The sequence below is a fragment of the Mytilus galloprovincialis genome, chromosome 6 (assembly GCF_965363235.1).
Source record: "Mytilus galloprovincialis chromosome 6, xbMytGall1.hap1.1, whole genome shotgun sequence".
Lineage (NCBI taxonomy): Eukaryota > Metazoa > Mollusca > Bivalvia > Mytilida > Mytilidae > Mytilus > Mytilus galloprovincialis.
Genome location: NC_134843.1, coordinates 29,848,606 through 29,860,944, shown reverse-complemented (window position 1 = coordinate 29,860,944; position 12,339 = coordinate 29,848,606). Strand labels below are relative to the sequence as shown.

Below are 12,339 nucleotides of genomic sequence, written 5' to 3'. Positions count from 1 at the left end.
AAGGTCTTTTCACTACATCAATATTTATAATGAAGCTTCAAATCAAACAATTAGAAAAGTCGAAATATGTTTATTTCAGTCTGGTAGTTACAATGCAGATTGCAATCGTTTAGTTTCACCCCCTTTATTTCAAGCAATAAGATGATTCGCGCACATATTTTTTTACTCTAAATTTTTCAGATTCTTAAGAATTTGTTTATTAAATCTTATATTGACCACATACAATGTTTAAATAGGAAGAAATGCTTAAAAGCTGTTTTTTCGCAGATGACGGTGTTTTGGGCAACTGTATGCGTTGTTATGATTTGCTGTTTGATTAGAAGTAAGCATAATTTTAGGTAATTTTATGATGTCAAAAACTTCTTTGATAGTCATTACAGGGTTTTACTTAGTTTAAATTGATTAGCATTTGCACCAGAAAGAAAAAGTTGGGTTTTCACACATTTTGTTAACTTTTACTAGAATTTCAGGAAACAAGTGCTCTCTGTCAAAAACATGCTTTAAATATTAACCAGTTGCTTCGCAGGGCGCAGCATTATACGACTGCAGAGGTTAAACCCTGAACGGTTGGGGCAAGTATGGACACAACATTCAAGCTGGATTCAGCTCTAAATTTGGATTGTGATTAAATAGTTGACACAGCATAGGTTTCTGACACAGAATGAATGTGGTCTAATGAACTAAAACAAAAAATTTTGCCTTTGAGCAATTCACTATGCTGTTCAATATTAATCCTCTCAAAAAAATGTTTGAAGAAATTTTCTTTTTATTTATGAAATCTGAAATGAAAAAAATTGACCCCCCAATTTTTTTTCACATCCCCCTTTCCCTTATTTCAAAACTGATCTCAATTCAAATTTCTAATGAAGTTTGCAACAATAACTACTCATTTAAATACATCATAAAATATTAAAATGTAAAAAAAGTGCTTGTTATTACTGAATGGTAAAGATTGTTTTAATCTATCAGTTGGTAGTAAAAGTGAATATACATTGTATATTGTATAAAACAATGATTTAAGTTGATTCAACTACTATTCTGGACAAAGAAAGATAACTCCAATTGAAATCCAATTGGAATTTCTTGCTATTGCACAATATTGTGCAATTAGATATTTCTTGCTATTGGGCAATACTGTGCAATTGAAAATATTTGCTATTGCACAATACTGTGCAATTGAAGATTTCTTGCTATTGCGCAATACTGTGCAATTGAAGATTTCTTGCTATTGCTGAATACTGTGCAATTGAAAATTTCTTGCTATTGCACAATACTTAATATAATAATTTTGGATCCTGATTTGGACCAACTTGAAAACTGGGCCCATAATCAAAAATCTAAGTACATGTTTAGATTCAGCATATCAAAGAGGCCCAAGAATTCAATTTTTGTTAAAATCAAACTTAGTTTAATTTTGGACCCTTTGGACTTTAATGTAGACCAATTTTAAAACGGGACCAACAATTAAGAATCTACATACACAGTTAGATTTGGCATATCAAAGAACCCCAATTATTCAATTTTTGATGAAATCAAACAAAGTTTAATTTTGGACCCCGATTTGGACCAACTTGAAAACTGGGCCAATAATCAAAAATCTAAGAACATTTTTAGATTCAGCATATCAAAGAACCCCAAGGATTCAATTTTTGTTAAAATCAAACTAAGTTTAATTTTGGACCCTTTGGACCTTAATGTAGACCAATTTGAAAACGGGACCAAAAATTTAGAATCTACATACACAGTTAGATTCGGCATATCAAAGAACCCCAATTATTCAATTTTTGATGAAATCAAACAAAGTTTAATTTTGGACCCTTTGGGCCCTTTATTCCTAAACTGTTGGGACCAAAACTCCCAAAATTAATACCAACCTTCCTTTTATGGTCATAAACCTTGTGTTTAAATTTCATACATTTCTATTTACTTATACTAAAGTTATGGTGCGAAAACCAAGAAAAATGCTTATTTGGGTCCCTTTTTGGCCCCTAATTCCTTAACTGTTGGGACCTCAACTCCCAAAATCAATACCAACCTTCCTTTTGTGGTCATAAACATTGTGTTTAAATTTCATTGATTTCTATTTACTTAAACTAAAGTTTTTGTTTGAAAACCAAGAATAATGCTTATTTAGGCCCTTTTTTGGCCCCTAATTCCTAAACTGTTGGAACCAAAACTCCCAAAATCAATCCCAACCTTTATTTTGTGGTCATAAACTTTGTGTCAAAATTTCATAGATTTCTATTAACTTAAACTAAAGTTATAGTGCGAAAACCAAGAAAATGCTTATTTGGGCCCTTTTTGGCCCCTAATTCCTAAAATGTTGGGACCAAAACTCCCAAAATCAATCCCAACCTTCCTTTTGTGGTCATAAACCTTGTGTTAAAATTTCATAGATTTCTATTCAGTTTTACTAAAGTTAGAGTGCGAAAACTAAAAGTATTCGGACGACGACGACGACGACGACGACGACGCAGACGACGACGCCAACGTGATAGCAATATACAACGAAAAATTTTTCAAATTTTGCGGTCGTATAAAAAATGCATTTGAAAAATGACTGTTAATCTCTCTGCTAAAAGTTTAAATTGTTTGCATATCTGAATTTAGTATATAAAAGTCATATTATGCAATGAGGCTGAAATCTTAGAAAATATGCACTTATTCGTCCTTGGCCTTTGATCTTGATTTGACGGAAATTGCACCGTACGATTTTTTTACGACCGGGCAAAACAGATAGTACAGATGGGTAGCTTTCAAATGATTTATATAATTTAGCCGTGTGTTAGGTAGGTGCATTAAAAATTTTATTTTATGGTTATAGTCACTCGCCTATGTCATATTCCCGACTTGGTACAGCAGTATTCTTTAAATAGAATTGGATTACCTCCCTTACACTGCAAAGACTGCTTTTAAATTGTCGAAATTGTTCTTTAACCAGGAAAAACCTTGTTTTTTTTCCTTTTTTGCCCCTATTTGCTAAATGATTAGAGCATAACACCCCCCCCCCTTTACCCCCCATTTGCCCTAAATTCCTAGACTGCTTGCCCCATAACCCTTAAAATAAATCCTAACTTTCTACTTATGGTATTTAACATTGTGGAACAATTTCAGAGCAACTGAAATACTTATACACCAACTTATTGTCCTGAAACTAGATAAATGCTTGTTTTTGGACCGTTTGGGCCTCTAATTCCTCAACCTATTCCCCCCAAACCCCAAAATCAATCCCAACCTTCCTTTTGTGGTTATTAACATTTTATGGATTTGTATTTACTAAAAGTTCTAAAATTATTATCAAGAAACCATCTGTCTTTGGACGACGCTGACATTGCCGCCTTGAACCAATATACGACCAAATTTTCTTTTGTTTTTGTGGTAATATAAAAATTAAATTGGACATTTACCTATTATGGTCCAATATCCCAAATGTAAGTACATGGTTAGATTCAGCATATCAAAGAACCCCATATATTCAATTTTTGTTGAAATCCCACAATGTTTAATTTTGGACTGCGGTTTGGACCAACTTGAAAACTGCGCCCATAATCAAAAATCTAAGTACATGTTTAGATTCAGCATACCAAAGAACCCCAAGAATTCAATTTTTGTTAGGTGTGGTCACGTTTCTCCAACATTTGGTAATTAGACTAAAACAACATTAAGGATTATGGGGTCCTCTTAAGGACTGGATCGTGATATCTACCTGTAATTCACCTGTTCTTGATCAAAATATTGTTAAAAAGGTATATATTTTTTAAAGATATATATAATTTTTTAATAGTCTCCCAAAATTGTAAAAGTCCATATAGTCTAACACAGCGATGTAATTTTTTATTTTATATAAAAAAAGATGTGCATGGTATGATAGACAATGAGACAACTCTCTATAAGAGACCAAATGAAACAGAAGTTAACAATTATACATAAAAAAGAAGATGTGGTATGATTGCCAATGAGACAACTATTCTCAAGAGACCAAATGACACAGACATTAACAAATATATGTCACCGTACGGCCTTCAACAATGAGCAAAGTCATACCGCATAGTCAGCTTTAAAAGGACCCGAGAAAACAAATGTTTAACAATTCAAACGAGAAAACTAACTGCCTAATTTATGTACAATATAATGAACGAAAAACGAATATATTACACAGCAATGACAATCACCGAATTACAGACTCCAACACTCCCCCTTATTTTGAGACATTGGTGCAACAGAACAATAAAAGAACTGTACAAAAACATACATAAACAAGCAACAAATAATCTAAATCACTACACATGTAGTATCCATAACCGTACGGCCGGAAGCAATTTTTTGCTTTTTTTTTTCATAATTTTGTTCTCTATTTTTCATAACAATATATTATAGATTACAATGTTGCGATCTTGAATAAAAATTAACATTTTATATTTTAAGACCTATTAAGAATTTATATATCTTGAGTCATTAATCTTATATAAAAGTACAAAACGCAGCTTATTATCACCGATACAGTTTATTCAAAATTCTTAGTCAACTTGCATTAATTGTCCTAAACTTAAGTAACAAATCGAAAATACTAGTAGTGATCAATATTCACCAAGCCAGTTCCCACAGTTAAACACTATATAGATCACGACGCGACGTGATGTACCCAATATGTGTCAGATCCGTTTTCGTGGAAAAAGTGGACAGATATACGACTGACTATTTATGCTCGGAGTTCAGTACTTTTGTGTTTTTACTTTTCATCTGCTAAGACAGCATACCACGAAAACTGGCTTCGGCTCTAGTGATATACAGACAGAACGACTAGGTAGATATATGGTTCTTCGCACTAGAAGACAATCGCTTTTGATGACTTTTTGCATAAATAAAACTTGGCTGTTTTGCATCGGTTTAGATTTTAACATCTACATGTAACACAAATACCAAAATATATCAAGTAATAGAATAAATTACTAAAATGAGGTAGAGTCAGTGAACATTTCGATTTTTCATGTTACTTTTAATCCAAAAAAATCTTTAAAAAAAAATAATTTCGAGATTATTTCTTCATAATTATTTTTATGAAATTTTCAGTTTGATTAGAATTTCCCTTGTTTATTTAAGGATTTTTTTGTTGAATAACCTTTTTAATTTTGTAACTCAAATACGGCGGATGAAAATGTTTTGATATAAATATTTTTTAACAATATCCCTTTTTTACAATATTTTAGTTAAGACCTGATATAGGTCAATTACAGTTAATTATCACGATGCCAGTCCTTATGAGGACCCCCTAATCCCTTATGTTGTTTTAGTCTAATTATCAAATGTTGGAGAAACGTGACTAAACCTTTTGTTAAAATCAAACATTTTATTTTGAACCCTTTGGACCTTATAATGTAGACCAATTTGAAAACGGGACCAAAAATTAAAAATCTAAATACATGGTTTAAGATTCGGCATATCAAGGGACCCTAAGAATTCAATTTTTGATGAAATCAAACAAAGTTTAATTTTGACTCTTTTGGCCCCTTTTCCTAAACAATTGGGACCAAAACTTCCAAAATCAATCCCAACCTTCCTTTTGTGGTCATAAACCTTGTGTTTAAATTTCATAGATTTTTATATACTTATATTAAAATTATTGTACGAAAACCAAGAAAAATGCTTACTTGTGCCCCTTTTTGGCCCCTTATCCTAAACTGTTGGGACCAAAACCCCCAAAATCAATCCCAACCTTCCTTTAGTGGTTATAAACCTTGTGTTAAAATTTTATTGATTTCTATTTGCTTATACTAAAGTTATTATCCAGCAATCATCTCTTTTTGGACGACGTGATACCAATAGTACAACCAAAATATTTTAAATTTTTGCAGTTATATAAAAACAACAAAATTTCCTTAAAATTACCAATTCAGGGGCCGCATCCCAACAACAGGTTGTGCGATTCATCTGAAAATTTAAGCGCAGATAGGTCTCGACCTGATAAACAAATTTACCCCTGTGAGATTTGTTCTAAATGCTTTGGTTTCAGAGATATAAACCAAAATCTATAATTTACCCCAATGTTCTATTTTTAGCCATGGCGGCCATCTTGGTTGGTTGGACAGGTCACAGGACACATTTTTAAAACTAGAAACCACAATGATGATTGTGGCCATGTTCGATTAAATTTGGCCCAGTAGTTTCAGAGAAGATTTTTTGTAAAAACGACAAATGGGGACGATGATGGACGACAGAAGACAGCTGACGCCAAGTGATGAGAAAAGTTCACATGGCCCTTCGGGCCCAATGAGCTAAAAAGTAGTTTCATGCATTACATTGCATTACAATTACAATTACTAATTTGCATACTATATATCATTCACAGATTGCTGGAGATTAATCTAAACTAGAATTTAAGGTTTCTGGATTCATTAAGACATATTCATTTGAATATTGATTTTTAATTAGAAACAAATTACTGTAAAAGTATTTCATTGTTGTCAAAACATCAATGAATACCTTGTCATGATTAAATATAAGAATCAGAGGGCTGCGCTTTAGCGCATGATCGCCCGTTGCTCTTTTAACTTGTCTTTTATGCTTTAAATGAATTTATATATGATCAACTAGAAATATATATACAAATCAAAAGGGATGTTACATTAATATATTCACCAAAGTTTCATAAAATCCCCCTTTTTTAAGTATAAAAATTCATTACTTAAGAAAACGTAAAATCTAAAATTTATAAAAATGGAAAGGGAGCTTTATGTCAATAGATATAAACAATTTATCAAAGTTGCATAAAATTTTGTGAAAGTGTTAGTTATTGTCCCAAAATTAGAAAATCCATCTTTTTTAAGCATAAAAATTCATAACGAGGAAATGTAAAATCTGAAACTTATAAAAATTGAAAGGGAGCTTACATCAATAGATATAAACAATTCACCAAAGTTTCATGGACATTGGTGAAAGCCTTTTTGAGTTATTGTCCGAAGTGTTGAAAACCCCCCTTTTTTTATGAATAAAGCCCCATAAATCCAGAACTTAAAATCTGAAATTTATAAAAATTAAAAGGGAGCTTACATCAATAGATATAAACAATTCACCAAAGTTTCATGGACATTGGTGAAAGCCTTTTTGAGTTATTGTCCGAAGTGTTGAAAATCCCCCTTTTTTTATGAATAAAGCCCCATAAATCCAAAACTTAAAATCTGAAATTTATAAAAATTGAAAGGGAGCTTACATCAATAGATATACACAATTCACCAAAGTTTCATGGACATTGGTGAAAGCCTTTTTGAGTTATTGTCCGAAGTGTTGAAAATCCCCCTTTTTTATGAATAAAGCCCCATAAATCCAAAACTTAAAATCTGAAATTTATAAAAATTGAAAGGGAGCTTTCATCAATAGATATAAACAATTCACTAAAGTTTCATGGACATTGGTGAAAGCCTCTTTGAGTTATTGTCCTAAGTGTTGAAAATCCCCCCTTTTTTATGAATAAAGCCCCATAAATCCAAAACTTAAAATCTGAAATTAAAAAAAAAACGAAAGGGAGCTTACGTCAATAGATATAAACAATTCACTTAAGTTTCATGGAAATTGGTGAAAGTGTTTTTGAGTTATTGAGTTTTATTATTTATCAGGAAAGATATACTCGATCAGTAAATATTTTTGATTGGAATTAATAAAAAAAAATGTATATTTATATGCAATCTTCATAAAAGTGAAGAAAACATCAATTAAGATAAATATCAAACTTCATATCTGTAATCTCTTTAACAGAAAACACAGAAAATTGAAACACTTAATTATGATGTTTAAATGAAATAGTTGTATTGAATAATCTTTTTACTTGATACTTAAGTTTAATATGTATACAGAACATTTAATAATAAAACAAGAGTGCACATGTAACGGTTTATTTCTTCATCTGTGATATTTTATCCTGAGGATAATTTCAGTAATTTTTTTCCAGACATGTTATTTCACAGGTAGATTTTTTCCAGAGGAGTGAAAATTTATTTGTGTTATGCGGATAGTATGTATTATCAGTTGCATATTTCACAGAACCTTGTGAAGTAGAGTCCCATTAACTACTATCATGTAAGGTACTCGCAATCAATATATACCTGACTATAATGATAAATGTTTCAAAAAGGTAGAACAAATTTGCATAATTTATCAATCAAAAATGAATACCAATCTTCTTAATTCTCATGATATTGAACCTTGTACTACAATTTCTGAGCAATTAAAAATACTTATATACAAGTTATTGTTTCTAAACTAGAAAAATGCTTGTTTTTGGCTCCTTTTTGGCCTCTAATTCATAATCAGTTCGGACCATAGCCTCCAAAACACAATTCAAACCTTCCTTTTGTGGTATTGAACCTTTTGATTAAATTTCACAGAGATCCATACACTGCTGTTGTCTGTTCTATGGTTGTGTTGTTTTCTCTTTAACACATTCCCTATTTCCATTCTCAATTTTACTCTAACTAAAATTATGAGCCGGAAACCAAATGACTTTGGACGAAGACAATATAATAGCAATATGCTAACGCAAATTTTTGGGGGTCATATAAAGATCATTTTACATAAAACCTGAATGGTGAAAAATGTTTGGTTCATTGAAGTGCAACTTTTTTTACATTTTGAATGAAGACCTATCTGTAAGGGGCATAACCCCTGTTCACACTTACTGAAGAGAAAAAATTAGCTGTAACTCTTGAACTAAAGGTCCTAGACCCATTGAGTCTTTTATATTGCCTTTTTTTCATTGTTGACCAATGACCTTGACGTCATGTTCCAAATTGTGAATTATGTGATTTTTAACTGTTTTACAAGTGTTGTATAGCTTTTCGAAGTATTCTAAGCCTTTTTAAACATCAGGAAAAGGAAAGACCTCTCAATTGTTTACGAACAATTGACATTTTAATTTTAAACATAAATTCTTTGTATCTGACATTTTGTATAATCTTATTGATTATGATAACATGATATATGATTACCATAAGACACGATATGATAATACAAAAAAAAATCCAATATTGTTCTATCAAATGTGTACTATTATTACCTTTTGTTGTTGTGTCATTGTCTTCATCATCCCCTGAAAACAATATTAAAATACTTAATCAATGTAGATGCAGTTTTAGTAAGGTCACGTGAAATCGAAGGCTTTGTGGAATGTGTATTACATAAAACTAAAATACTCTATTTTCATAAAAGAAAAACAAGATACTTAATTCAAATATAAATGATAAACAACAACAAAATATAAACTGATTGATATACACATATTTATGAGTAACATTCAGCTCAAAAGACTATTTTATAAAGAAAACTTTGTTTTATTTCACTTGGTTTGTTTTTTAATTTAAGATCATTTATATATTTTGGATTTTAGTATGACGTCCATTTTCACTGAACTAGTTTACATTTTTGTTTAACAATATTAAATATCACAGGTTTATTTCTTCACCTGTGATATTTTATCCTGAGGATAATTTCAGTAATTTTTTTCCAGACATGTTATTTCACAGGTAGATTTTTTCCAGAGGAGTGAAATTTTTTTTGTGTTATGCGGATAGTATGTATTATCAGTTGCATATTTCACAGAACCTTGTGAAGTAAGAGTCATATTAACTACTATCATGTAAGGTACTCGCAATCAATATATACCTGACTTTAATGATAAATGTTTCAAAAAGGTAGAACAAATTTGCATAATTTATCAATCAAAAATGAATACCAATCTTCTTAATTCTCATGATATTGAACCTTGTACTACAATTTCTGAGCAATTAAAAATACTTATATACAAGTTATTGTTTTTAAACTAGAAAAATGCTTGTTTTTGGCTCCTTTTTGGCCTCTAATTCATAATCAGTTCGGACCATAGCCTCCAAAACACAATTCAAACCTTCCTTTTGTGGTATTGAACCTTTTGATTAAATTTCACAGAGATCCATACACTGCTGTTGTCTGTTCTATGGTTGTGTTGTTTTCTCTTTAACACATTCCCTATTTCCATTCTCAATTTTACTCTAACTAAAATTATGAGCCGGAAACCAAATGACTTTGGACGAAGACAATATAATAGCAATATGCTAACGCAAATTTTTGGGGGTCATATAAAGATCATTTTACATAAAACCTGAATGGTGAAAAATGTTTGGTTCATTGAAGTGCAACTTTTTTTACATTTTGAATGAAGACCTATCTGTAAGGGGCATAACCCCTGTTAACACTTACTGAAGAGAAAAAATTAGCTGTAACTCTTGAACTAAAGGTCCTAGACCCATTGAGTCTTTTAAATTGACTTTTTTTCATTGTTGACCAATGACCTTGACGTCATGTTCCAAATTGTGAATTATGTGATTTTTAACTGTTTTACAAGTGTTGTATAGCTTTTCGAAGTATTCTAAGCCTTTTTAAACATCAGGAAAAGGAAAGACCTCTCAATTGTTCACGAACAATTGACATTTTAATTTTAAACATAAATTCTTTGTATCTGACATTTTGTATAATCTCATTGATTATGATAACATGATATATGATTACCATAAGACACGATATGATAATACAAAAAAAATCCAATATTGTTCTATCAAATGTGTACTATTATTACCTTTTGTTGTTGTGTCATTGTCTTCATCATACCCTGAAAACAATATTAAAATACTTAATCAATGTAGATGCAGTTTTAGTAAGGTCACGTGAAATCGAAGGCTTTGTGGAATTTGTATTACATAAAACTAAAATACTCTATTTTCATAAAAGAAAAACAAGATACTTGATTCAAATATAAATGATAAACAACAACAAAATATAAACTGATTGATATACACATATTTATAAGTAACATTCAGCTCAAAAGACTATTTTATAAAGAAAACTTTGTTTTATTTCACTTGGTTTGTTTTTTTATTTAAGATCATTTATATATTTTGGATTTTAGTATGACGTCCATTTCACTGAACTAGTTCACATTTTTGTTAAACAATGTTAAAGGGCCAGCTGAACCATGTCTCTGGGTGAGAGATTTTCTCATGTTAAAGATCCATTGGTGGCCTACTACTGTTTTCTGTACTTTGTTCCGGTGTCATATGGTATTTTAAACCCCATGGTAAAATGACCCCGGGGTCAAAATACCGCTATGGTAAATTGACCCCCCCCCCCTGTATGGAAAATTGAACCCCCATGGTAAATTGAAGCCCCCTATTTTTTTCATTCTAGATGATTAATAAAACATTTACCTCATGGTATTTTGACCCCGGGATCAATTTTTAGGGGGTTCAAAATACCTTATGACACCGGTTGTTGATTCTTTGACATGGGTTGTCCCTTTATGTCGATATTTTACCTCTCGCTATCGCTCAGGGTAAAATATTTGTCATTTAGGGCCAACCTGTGGTAAGATCACCATATATTCAAGCCCCATGAATTATTTCTTAAATATACAAATATTTAATGCTAGTGTTACCAGCCATGGGATAATCGTAATCAGTAATCGTAATCAGCTGTAATCTGTAGCAACATTGGTAACTTAAGTAGGACAAAATTTAAATCATATGTTATCTAGCAACAAACTTACTCCAAATAATGACCAAAAGGATACATAGCATAGCGTTACATCCTTTATATGATCCAAAACATACCCATCCCCAAGATCTTGGCCCACATACATAACATGGTTTACCTACAATAAAAAAAATGAAGAAATATCTCTTTATCAATTGTTGAGAAGCTATTTATCCATCTTCAAGGTTCTGTTGACTTAAACAGAACTGCTTTCTTGACATCAAAGCATATTCTGTGCAACAGAAGTATTGTTCATATCTTTTAACCTTTGCAAGAAGAAATCAAATCCTGAAGAAAATCTGAAACATGAGACCAGTGAAGAGAACTGCATGGTGTTGGACCATATGGCTACCCCTTTGCCACAGTACACATAAGGCAATTTACCCTACTGTACTGGCAACTTTACTTTTTCTGATACCTGAAGACATTTTACAGAAAGATTAATTTATGTAACTGTGGATTCGTTAATATTTGTTGGATACTAATTTTCATGGATTTCGTGGGTACAGGGGAACCACGAATTTAAATGTTCACAAATTTCAAATTTTCTAAAGGCATGTAAGGGGACTTTGGCAAAACCATGAATCTAAATATCTACGAAAATGCAAGATTTTCTTAATCCACCAAAATTGGTACCCACGAAAAAAAATGAATCCACAGTAAATGTTAAAATCAATTTGAACCACAGTTTTCGTTTATCCATTGTTAATGTCACTATATCTTTGGTTATCATAGTGCTATTATTATGTTTTAAATACGTTATTATACTTGCATAAATTAAACTAT

At 31.2% G+C, this 12,339-nt stretch overlaps 1 protein-coding gene across 1 annotated transcript in view; it reads right to left on the bottom strand.

Annotated features, from left to right (window-relative positions):
- LOC143079325 (uncharacterized) overlaps positions 1 to 9,075 on the bottom strand; it is a 186,801-nt gene extending 177,726 nt beyond the window's left edge. Inside the window, exon 1 of the mRNA XM_076254583.1 lies at positions 9,047 to 9,075. The gene's annotated coding sequence lies outside the window, so the exon portion shown is untranslated. The remainder of the gene's footprint in view (positions 1 to 9,046) is intronic.
- Positions 9,076 to 12,339: the final 3,264 nt, after the last annotated feature.